Consider the following 12137-nt stretch of genomic DNA (forward strand, 5'->3'; position numbering starts at 1 on the left):
TTGCTTGTCAGTACATTGAGCAGTGCACTTTAATTACAATTTTAATACACTAGAAGTGATTATGAAAGTACATATAAAGTTGTATTTAAGTACCACTTAAGTTGTTCCAAAAAATCCATCTTAATTGCAACTTATTGTATTTTATTTCAACTTAATATGTGATAAATTTTAAATCAATTACATATAATGTGTGTTAAGTACACCGAAAACATTGCATTTAATTCACACTTAAGTGCATATTTAGCTGACATTAAAGTATGTTTTAGTTCACATTAATTGCTTGTCAGTACATTGAGCAGTGCACTTTAATTACAATTTTAATACACTAGAAGTGATTATGAAAGTACATATAAAGTTGTATTTAAGTACCACTTAAGTTGTTCCAAAAAAATCACTCTTAATTGCAACTTATTGTATTTTATTTCAACTTAATATGTGATAAATTTGAAATCAATTACATATAATGTGTGTTAAGTACACCGAAAACATTGCATTTAATTCACACTTAAGTGTATATTTAGCTGACATTAAAGTATGTTTTAGTTCACATTAATTGCTTGTCAGTACATTGAGCAGTGCACTTTAATTACAATTTTAATACACTAGAAGTGATTATGAAAGTACATAAGTTGTATTTAAGTACCACTTAAGTTGTTCCAAAAAATCACTCTTAATTGCAACTTATTGTATTTTATTTCAACTTAATATGTGATCAATTTGAAATCAATTACATATAATGTGTACACCGAAAACATTGCATTTAATTCACAATTAAGTGTATTTAGTATAAGTATATTATCTGTGTAATAAGTACACTTTATAAAAGTACACTAAAGTGCACTTTTTTTTCACAAGGGTATTGTATCTGCAAAGTCCACGTTTGGTGGTCGACTCGCCCACATTTCCCTAAAGGCAAAGCAAAGTTATTTTTAGATCATCAAAAACAATATGGCATAAATAACCATTTTTCTTAAAAACATAGAATGTTATTAAGGTTTTATTGTCATCTGAACATATCAAAATACAGCAATATAATCTCCTGTATCATGCAGTTCACTTTCACTGTCTCATAGTGAACACTCTAAAAACTTATACTATGATTTACTCAATTTTTTTGGTGAAACATTTTTACACTAAAAAAATTGAGTAAATTCTAAAGCAGTGTAATCAATTATAGACACCATATGAACTGAGTAAATGTAAGTAAAAAAAATTAAGTAGATCTGAGTAACTGCATTTGTTACATTACAAATTCAATTGAGTAGAAAAAATTGGGTAAAAAGCATTTAAAAACCAATATTTATGACTAATATGAACAGCTTTTATTTATGAGTATTACTAACTTGTATAGTATAACTTTAATTTCCTCTAAACCTTTCTAAAATACTCCACAGTCCACACAAACACACTGACATGGCCTTTATTGTCGACGAGTAACTTAAAGCAATAACGTTAACGTTACAGCATATATAACTGTTTTGACATGTAAAGAATAACAGTTATTTTACAACATTTAAACTCATGTAACAAACATTTTAGAAGTAAAAATTAAAAATTTAAAAGTAATTCAAGTGTAATCAACCGGTCTGTTATCCCATTTCCACTGTATCAGCGCTGTTTCTCGAGCCTGAGATGGACTAACGTTTTGGCCTGCGGGTGGACTTTGATCTTGAGACCGGTTTCGTAGCTGAAAGATGCTGCGAGGTGCCAGACTCCATAACCTGACAATAAACAAACAGTGCCCAGTTTTAATAAGATTTTATCATCCAAATTCATTATATTCATTATCTTTACGAATAAAGTTGTGTGTTTTGAGCAACACAGCAGGCGTTTCAAAGACCAACGCCACACGTTAACTTAAGGTGACTCACACTGTCCCTGTATGTCGTTTTGAATTAAATAAAATGCCTTTTAGCACAGTAATGATTATATAGATAAAACAAAACATACAAACCTGAATTTCACAGAGGAAAATGCCCCAATTCTGCGAAGCTGAGAAGAAGAAACTGCTCTGGTGACTGAGGAGAATTCAAATATATCCGCACTCACTCAACCATCGAGCTGTCATCACGTCAGAGGGTGGGGGAGGGGCGCATTGTTTTAATCGAGTAAACTTACTCAATTTCTTCAGTGTGTGTTAAATATTAATAATCTTGATTTTAATTAAGTAATATTTGTGGTTCTTGAAACAGATCGGTTTAATTCTCCATTCTCAAATATTTTGAAACTAATTTCACAAATGTATTAAGTATATTTAAAATAAATAATTGGTTATTTGAATACTAAATTATTTTAGTGAAAAAAACTTTAAAACAACTATAAATTTTAGACAAAATTAACTGTTGGATTTTTAGTCAATTATTTTGGTATGTTTAACTAAAACCATCAAGTAAATGACATTGAGAGATTTTATTAAGTTAATAAAGTTAATTATTAATGTGATATTTACTAAGCCACTGAATTATTTTTTTAGAGTGAAGTTTGCGGGCAAAAAAATTCTGAGCCCGGAGCCCTCCCCTGGACAGCATGCCAAATAAGCATTATTTTTATAATTTGATGTAAGTGTGAACTCGTGAAAGTATATTTTGCAAAAGGATTTAGGTTTGTATATGTAACATGTAAATTAGTCATATCCCTGCTGCTTACACTGTAAAAAATGTATAATCTTCACAACTCAAAATTTTCTAGTGACTGGTCACATCTAAAAAAAATTATTGGCCCAAGTGAAATTCTGTAAATGTAATGTAATTTTATCAATTGTAGCAATAGTCTGTTAACATTGGCTCAATGAGAAATAATTTGTTAAAACAATTGAAAAGAAATTAGTTTACCAACCCATGTTATTGGCCCAATTGTACATTTTAAATTGTAGTAGCATTCCTTTTTAGTTTTATCTAAACTAAAAATGTATTTTGGTAAATTTATATTAGTAAAGCAACTTCATTGTATTGTTTATTCCCCGTTGCCCCAAAAGAAAAGATATATATATATATATATATATATATATATATATATATATATATATATATATATATATATATATATATATATATATATATATTAAACACTCAAGCCATACTGCCACATGTTATTTAATACATTTTATTAAATCTACAACAGTATTGTAAAAAATACCTTAAATGGTAAATACAATGAACATTTCTGCACAGTAGACCTTAGTGGATAAAAATCTTAAAAAGATAAAAAATCATGCAATTCAGGATTCTAAGATACACAAAACTCATTAGACCTTAGATCTTACATTAACAAAACCACAAATATTTTAAAAACATGTATTATCAGTGTTCAGAGAAATTAATATAAATTAAATAAGACCGTAAAAAAATATGGATGACGCGACATCATCCGTTTCCGCTTGGACGATTTGAAGCTTTCAGGCGGCCTGCACGGCGCGATATCAAAAGCCCGTCCACACTCTCGCAGATGCAGAACAATGAATTATGTTGGTGTGAAATAAACAGTTATGAAAATGTAGAAATTAAAGCTGAAGCTCCAATCTGCTCCCGAAAAAGTCTGTTAGTGCCTCAGTGACAACTTCACTCAGAGAAGACATCGATCTCAACTGTCAATCATAACGTCACATCGGAGATGGATCTTGAAGTGGAACTGTCGCTGCTCACCACTTCGAGAATTCCCATTTTCATTCCAACTTTGTGATGCTCCAATGCCTCTGAACTCTGTTAAAAGTATAAAATAGCAATATTAATACTGATACTTAATAAATCCAGAACAATACAGAACATCTTCATTCCCCATTTTCTCGCTATATTATCTGAAGTCTAAAATATGTTTTATTTGTCTGTACAATCCGAAAGAGACTCGAGCCAATAACACAAAAGCTGATTGGCTGCAATATAAGAAGCATGTTGGTCTCATTTATAGTTGTAATACAGCGAACTAGTTGGACTAGCGAGAGAAAGAACTACAGAACCACGGAATAAACACACACACACACACACACACACACACACACACACACACACACACACACACACACACACACACACACAAACACACACACACACACACACACACACACACACACACACACACACACACACACACACACACACTAAAGAGCTGCGGGAGTACTTCAATAAACATTAGAGCCAGGGCCGGCGTTTGCTATAGGCGAGCTAGGCGGTTGCCTAGGGCAACAATATAGTGTTGGGGGCGTGAGCACGCTCTAGTCTCTAGTGCCGCCCATTACTTTAAGCATAGAATCAGAACAAGCGAAATACAACATAATGTTTATTAAACATGATCATCATAGGGCGCCCCCTCAGCCACACGTTTAATTCCTTTTCAATTATTAGATTGAATTGATGATGATTATTGATTATTGTTTCAGACGTTAAAGGACAACTCCGGTGAGAAATGAACCTAGGGGTAATTAACAGATGGTTACCAAGTAGATCGTTCTCTGGGATGCGTTTTAATGAAAATCGAACGTAAGGAGTTTTATCTTTAAAAACAGATTATCTTATAATGCTTGTCTATGGGGCACAGGGTAGACACAGAGTGGTAAAATTAAATCACTAGTTAATACCACTAACAAGGCTCAAAATAGCATCACACTTACACGGTAGCATAAGGAGGGTCCCTACATGCAAACCGAAGCATTGAGAACTTTGTAAGTGTACAAACAGTTTAATAATAATATAATTTATAAACATAGTGCCTTACGCGTTCGCGGACAGGCACCATCTTGGAAAACAGTCTCAACAAATCAATCCACGAGCGCTGTTCTTAGTGAGCTGGTCGATAGAAATTGAGTTTGTGAAATGTAATAACATGGACATTTTTAGTTTTATTTATTTATTTTCTCTGTTGTGTTCAGTGTTTTCTTGCGGAAACAACGGACCATATGAGATTCCAAGTCACAGTTCATCACTTAGCAGAGCGCTCGGGCTCGATGAGTCGAAGTCCAAGATGGCGCCTGTCCGTGAACGCGTAATGTACTATGTTTATTAAGTGTCTTATTATTAAACTGTTTGTACTCTTACAAAGTTCTCAATGCTTCGGTTTGCATGTAGGGACCCTCTTTATGCTACTGTGTTAGTGTGAGGCTATTTTGACCCTTGTTAGTGATATTAACTAGCGATTTAATTTTACCACCCTGTGTCTACCCTGTGCCCCATAGACTAGTGTTATAAGCTAATCTGTTATTAGAGATAAAACTCTTTACATTCGATTTGAAAACGCATCCCAGAGAACGATCTACTCTGTAACCATCTGTTAATTACCCCTAGGTTCATTTCTCACCGGAGTTGTCCTTTAAGTCAGGCAAGTGCTCATCCCTTGCGCGTTCATCAAAAATGAGGCGTCTAAACCCGCGGATGCACAGGGATGGAAAAAGAGAAAGGAAGAGGATCAAAAGAAAGCCCAGTATAGAGATTAGTCTTCTTATCTCAGCCAATAAGTTGTCAAACGAAATAATTTTACTTTTATCAATATTATTATATTAGTATTATCAATATTATCAACTAATATTGGACGCATTGGACATTTGATTTCTGTCACTAAGCTATCACTTGCTTGTTTATACATATTATTACGTATTACAAACATAACTTCACTGACAATAATCTACAATAACCTACATGGATGTAATTTAAATATCAAAGTCCAGTATGTTATAAATGTGGATAACGTATCATATGCATGCTAGTTATGAAAAGTACAAATGCTCTCATGGGTGTCGGAAGCAAATAAAAAGTGTTTCCTCTCTCTCAGTTTTTTTTTTTTTTTTTTTTTTTTACTGGAGTAACGTTAGATGCCATATTATTTACATTCTACTAAAATATATACTGTTGTTTACTAAACAATAGATTGGGTCATACAAAAATCAGAATCATCAGAATATCAGAATAGTCTTGCATATGGTTCCATGTTCCTTGAAAAAAAGAGGAAGACCCGAAGAGCAGTAGCCCTTCTCTGCACAGTTAAGTCTGCCATCTGTACAAGGGAATGAAAATATTAACATCTGATTAATAAAAAATTTAAATGTATAAAAAAAACAGACATTCTCTCAGATTTAATTTAATTTGTGTTCTGAAGACAAATGAAAATCTAATAAGTCTGGAATTGCATGAGGGTGTGTAATTAATGACATAATTTTCATTTTGGGGTGAACTAACCCTGTATTGTCACAACCCTACTGGTCAGCTAACAAGGAAGGAATTTGATCAAGGAAGGATGCTTGCTCGAAATATTAGAACCAACAAGGTTCTCGCATACCGTTTCTCATACATTTAACACAATCACAACAATATAGTTTGATAAAGTTATTCAGTTCAATAATCAGTAAATGAGATATTAGCATCGGGCTAAATTAGTTTATGAAAGGCTTAAGGCGTGAAGACACTGTTATTCTGTAAATACAGTGTTATGTAGGCTATGGAAAATATTGTAGCGCACAGACTCTTCATTGTGAAATTGCTGTTTGTTTTGCACCGGCAGTTATGGGGTTAGCAAAGTAAGTTCGGAGGGCCGGCGGGACAGTCTTCATCTCATAGACTGTCTTCGTTCTGATTAAAAGTTCGGAAATAGAGCTTCACTTGTCTGTCATTTTTCAGACATTACAATATACTATGTCCTCCTCAAGTAAAACATTCGGAGAGTCGTTAATTCGTTTAACCTGCTAGTGCACTGGCCGCAGTAGTGTAACATTAATGCCCATGTTTTACCGTTTTATGCTGAAATATTGAGACCTGCACTCGGTTTAACGTAAACAAGACTTAATAAATACATATTTCAGTATTCACCATAACTTGAAGAAAAATCAGTTTGAAAATGATGTCTGATCTTCTGTCGACGTACTTCAGCATCGACTCCTCAGTCTCCCGCGCACATACATTTGAATCCACGTTGGATCCAACGGTGTCTCTCAGGTGCATGAGCATGTCTGGCATGTGCATGTGTTTTTTTTCTCCGCAAGGCTTGTTCGGCAAACACAGATTGTTCACTTTTACTTGATGAATTGGCTGAACACAATTTAATATGAATCAATTTAATATGAATCAGTGAATCTATTATTTTATTTTACCTTTACACCATAAGCTAAAATTGCCCCAATGCATCTTTTTGTTTGGGGATAATTATTTGAAAGCAATTTGTTGAGTCAATATTTAATTGTCAGTTTCCACAATTCTTCATTAAATTTTTTTTTACAGTGTACCTAAGGACTCCCTCAACCCAAGTTACCCGTCTCCAATGTCTTCCTCGAGTCTTCTTTGTTCTCCAGCGTCAAGTGTGTGTGTGTTCCGTATCCTCCAGTGTCTATCTCCACGAAGTCTCCAGCGTCTCTCTGCATCTCCATCCTATTGACAACCCACCCAGGACTTCACCTCTGCACTCCAGAACTTCAGTCACATCTGCTCACATTACTGGTTTTGCTCAATAAACATTATACTTACCATCTTTGTCTCCGTAGCTCTGTACCGTAACAGATACGGCATTCAAGAAGATATTTTCCCTGTGCCGTGGACTAGAGGACATTGCATGTGATGTAGACTACATTTTGTCGCTGGTCCCAAAGAGACGGCACGATGTAGACTGATTTTGTTCCTTTTTTTGTCTCTTTTTCTCTCTTTCTCTCTCTCTTTTTCTATTGTGTTTTCACTTGGAAAAAAACACTTGTGTATGTTTTGATGTGTGTAAATAAACACCAGTACTTGAAGTTTGGATCCCTGTATGTTTACAGAACTATGACAAAAGTATGACCTCAAACTGTGCACAGAGAAAGGAAAAGTCAGATGTGTTTTTTATTCATACCATCAGTGTGTAGTTGGTGCATTGTGTGATTATTTATGTGTTAACTGTTTGATACAAAAATAAAAAATGTATTAAGGTTTGAAGAGTTAAGCAAGGTTTATTAGCTTTTGCTAGAGAATTACAATGTTTTGCTATATTGGTGAAGGGTTTTCTTATGTGTGTGTAGAGTTTTGCAAAAATAGCCAATAGTTACAAAAATGTGCTTAAGCCATCAGAAAAACTGTAGTAATAATACAGTAATAACAACAATTACAAAATCATACCAGTGCATTGCCGTATGCCTGTCCATTCAGTCTGGGAATTACAGGTGATGTGAACAGGCTGCTCTGGTTCAAACCCAGTATTACATTTATATTATATTCTTGAATTGATTCTGTAGTTTGGTCTCCGAACTCAAAAAAATCTCTGCATTTGGGATGTTTGGCGCGGCTCACATTTCTGTAAAACAAATATCCATCATTAATTAATTCATATTGTATGGTAAAATATTTCATACAAACTGTAACATTAATATTACAAATAAAATTGTGTCCCAAATTCAGACAGATTAACCTAAGTGATATGTTAAACTGGGCTTATTTTCTTAAGAAAATGTGGAAAAAAGCTGATTGGATCCAGATTCATTCCTTTAATGTTCCTCATTAATAGTTTTGGATTTATTCAGGTTTGTACATTATACTTGGTGTCTTTTATTTGGATTAATGTAACAACTTTAAACCACTTAGCCCTCTTTCTCTATAGTGCACACTATAATCAAGCTACACTGTGTAACTTTTTTAGTTTATTCCTAGCTAAAACAGCTTAGCTTGTTAATGGGATTTAATGGGATTTATCTGACATTGTGAAGTAGATATTTTATGCCTATCATCCAAATTGTGTTCACTTATCTATATTTTAATCAAAAAGAAAATCTTCAGGAGAGCGATCAAGGTCGCTTCCTCTGTGGAGTTTTCTGGAAGTCGATGCTGCGATCCGCCGTCTACGACGCTCGGGCCACATCGATTTCCAGTGAACGCATGTTGCTCTCGCCGCCTCTAGTAAGACCTGCAGCTGGGCAGCAAATGTGTTCACACAACGAATATCCTCCCCAGGAGTATCGGTGGGTACCAGAGACCAGCCTCTAGCTGGTTCCCCTAGCAGAATATTTTAGTGTATGTTTATACCTCCCGAATATATCTGCTGGGACCCTGTGTACCGTGGGCAAAGGTTACAGACTGCAGTTCAGTGTTCCACCACCGAGGTCATCGGTGTGGTCTGGACGGTGATAGGCCTAGCCCAGTGGCAGGTTATGGAACAGGAAATGTGCTCCCTGTTGGTAAAGGAGGCCATAAAGTGTTCCCTCCGCCAGACAGGGAGTATGGCATTTATGGGGGGCGGGGGCGGGTTGGGGGGAATCTAAGGATCTAAGGTACTTGAATCCTTCTCTGAAAGATTCAGGTTCAAGTTGCTCACTATCCCATCATGAGCAGATCAGGTTCGGGGACTGGTTCGTCACAATAGATCTAAGGATGCATATTCCGCATCTCCATCCCTCCTGCCCACAGGAAGTTCCTGAGGTTCGCTTTCGGGGCGAAGCGTACCAGTATCGGGTTATTCCGGTCGTCCTAGCTCTTTCCTCTCGCACCTTTACCAAGTGTATGGATGTAACTCTGGCTCCTCTCAGACTCCAGGGCATCCGTATACTGAATTTTATCAATGACCGGCTCACAATGGCCCAGTTGCGAGAAATGGCAGTTCGGCATCGAGATGTCGTTCTGGCCCATATTCGGTGCTTGGGGTTGAGACTCCCAGAGAAGCATGTTCCTGGGAGGTGTATGGAGGATGTGGGCACAATGGTCTCCGGAGAAAAACTAGGCAGCAGCCTCACTGTGAAGCAGTTTCAGAGACTGCTGGGGCTCATGACAGCAATCATCCAACATAAAACCTTTTGGTCTGTTGCACATGAGACCCCTACAGTGGTGGCTGAAGACCAGGGGGTTTTCCCCGAGGGGAAATCCATTCCATATGATCGGGATAACGTGCAGATGCCTTCGTTCCCTAGCTATATGGAAGAAACCCTGGTTTCTGTCCCAAGGTTTCTGGGAGCATCATGTTGCCGGAAATCCGTTTCAACAGACGCCTCCCTCACTGGTTGGGGCGCAGTCATGGACGGCCGCTTTGCGAGAGGTCTGTGGTAAGCTCAGCATTCTTCCTGGCACATCAACTGCCTGGAAATGTTGGCAGTCTACAAAGCTCTAAGGAGCTTTTTCCTGGACCTCCACGGCCACCATGTCCAAACACGACAACGAGGCCGTAATATCGTATCTGAATTATCAGGGGGGCCTGAGGTCACGCCCTCTATGCAGACTGGCGCACCAGGTCCTCCTATGGTCCCAGGGGGAACTGTCATCCCTCAGGGCGATGGACATCCCCGGGGACCGAAACCAGGGAGCAGATGTCCTGTCGAGGCAGGGGCTGAGTGGTGCATCCACCCAGAGGTGGTGGAGGCCATGTGCGAGAGGTTCAGTCCAGTGGAAGTGGATTTGTTTGCATCTCGAGAGACGGCCCACTGCCCACTGCGTTTTTTTCTTTCACGTATTCAGCCCCGCTGGGGGTGGATGCCATGGTGCAGACATGGCCGAGGCTGCGTCTGTGCACTTTCCCCCGATCACTTTGTTCCTGGGAGTCCTCTGCGTGGCAGCTCCCTCTGAGGGGGGGGGGGGGGGGCACAATATTCCAACCCGGCTAGGGATTTGGAGCCTTCCGTCTGGCCCCTGAGGGGGCCAGGTATCTAGAGGCCGGCCTGCTGGCAGATGTGATTGAGAGGGCTCCGTCTTCAAGGAGACTGTACAGCCTTAATTGGAATGTGTTTTCTATTTGGTGTAGAGAGCGTGAGGTGGAACCAGTTAACTGCCCAGTGGCTTTAGTGCTGGAGTTCCTCCAAGAGTGTTTCTCTGCGGGTCTTACCCTATCCACACTCAAGGTGTACGTGGCTGCAGTTGGGGCTTTCCACGCTCCTGTGAGTGATAGGCCTTTGGGTAGGCACCATCTGGTTGTACGGTTCCTCCGTGGGGCCTGGAAGATGAGGCCTGCGGCTCGGCCAGAGTTCCAACCTAGGATCTGGCAATGGTAATTGAAGGATTGGCTTGAGGTCCCCTTTGAGCCACTGGAGTTGGCTGAGGCTAAGAACCTGACACTTGAGGTGGCCTTTCTCCTTGCTATTACTTCTCTAAAGAGAGGGGAACCTTTAGACCTTGGCGGTGACACCAACTTGCCTGGAGTTTGCCCCTGGCGGAGTTAAGGCCATTTTACATCCCAAACTAGGTACCTAAGGTGCCATCTAGTGTGGCCAGGTCATTGGTTCTTCAGGTTTTTCATCCCCTGCCCCATGTGGCGGTGGAAGAAAGGAGGCTTTTCCTTTTATGCCCGGTCAGGGCCTTGAGAATATACTTGGAAAGGTCAGCGGCACCTCCCTTCAACGCCCGATGCTAGGGTGCTCCAGTCTTAATTGTGCCTGGTCTCCAGCTTCACAATAGGGCAGGCATACCCTTGGTGTGGCCTAGTGGGTACTCGTTCCCCCAAATCATCGTTCCGACGCAGTGCCAAGTTCCCTCGATATAGGGAATGTCTCTGGTTATGTATATAACCCTTGTTCCCTGAGAGGGAACGAGCACTGCGTCGGAACAACGATTTTGGGGAACGAGTACCCCGAGTAAGCAGGTTTAAAAGATGGTGTTGAGTCAAGAAAATGGTTTCGTCTTAAGTTCCTCTATGTTCCTTTTTTATTTTCGTCATGGGCTGTTGGTTTGGAGAGAGTCTTCTAAGAACAGAGCAGATCACCTGCTAGCTGACTAATTATCTCAGTATTTCCAATATGTAGGCCTTTTAGATGACTTGCTTTGATATATGAACTTAGAAAATGTGTCGCAATCAAGAAAAATAGGGAGAGACTGGATATCCCTGTCTAACACCCCTTTTTAAGGAGAATCTGGGAGATGTACTATTACTTAACTTAATTGAGCTATAACTATTCACATGTAGCATTTCACCATATTACAAACAAGATCCCCAAAGACAATTTTGTGCAGTGCTTGAAACATAAATTCATGTTCTAGTGTATCAAATGCTTTATAATTATCTAGAAATAAAATAAAGCTATCATTTTGAAGTAAATATGAATAATTTAACATATATAATATTAAACGTATGTTATTCAAAATATGTCTGTTAGGTAGAAATCCTGACTGTGTTTCATCAATAATGGAGTTTAAAATACATGTTAAGCTTTTAGCTAGAACTAAGGCTATAATTTTGTAGTCATTATTTAGCAAGGAGATTGGACGACAATTATCTATGAGATG

General features: G+C 38.3%; 1 long non-coding RNA gene across 1 annotated transcript in view; it reads right to left on the bottom strand.

Moving 5' to 3' along the window:
- LOC137040451 (uncharacterized) overlaps positions 1 to 8157 on the bottom strand; it is a 130812-nt gene extending 122655 nt beyond the window's left edge. The window contains exon 1 of the long non-coding RNA XR_010897900.1: positions 8061 to 8157. This is a non-coding gene — a long non-coding RNA (uncharacterized lncRNA). The remainder of the gene's footprint in view (positions 1 to 8060) is intronic.
- Between the last annotated feature and the right edge of the window lie 3980 nt (positions 8158 to 12137).

This window comes from Pseudorasbora parva, chromosome 14 (assembly GCF_024679245.1).
Source record: "Pseudorasbora parva isolate DD20220531a chromosome 14, ASM2467924v1, whole genome shotgun sequence".
NCBI classification, from domain to species: domain Eukaryota; kingdom Metazoa; phylum Chordata; class Actinopteri; order Cypriniformes; family Gobionidae; genus Pseudorasbora; species Pseudorasbora parva.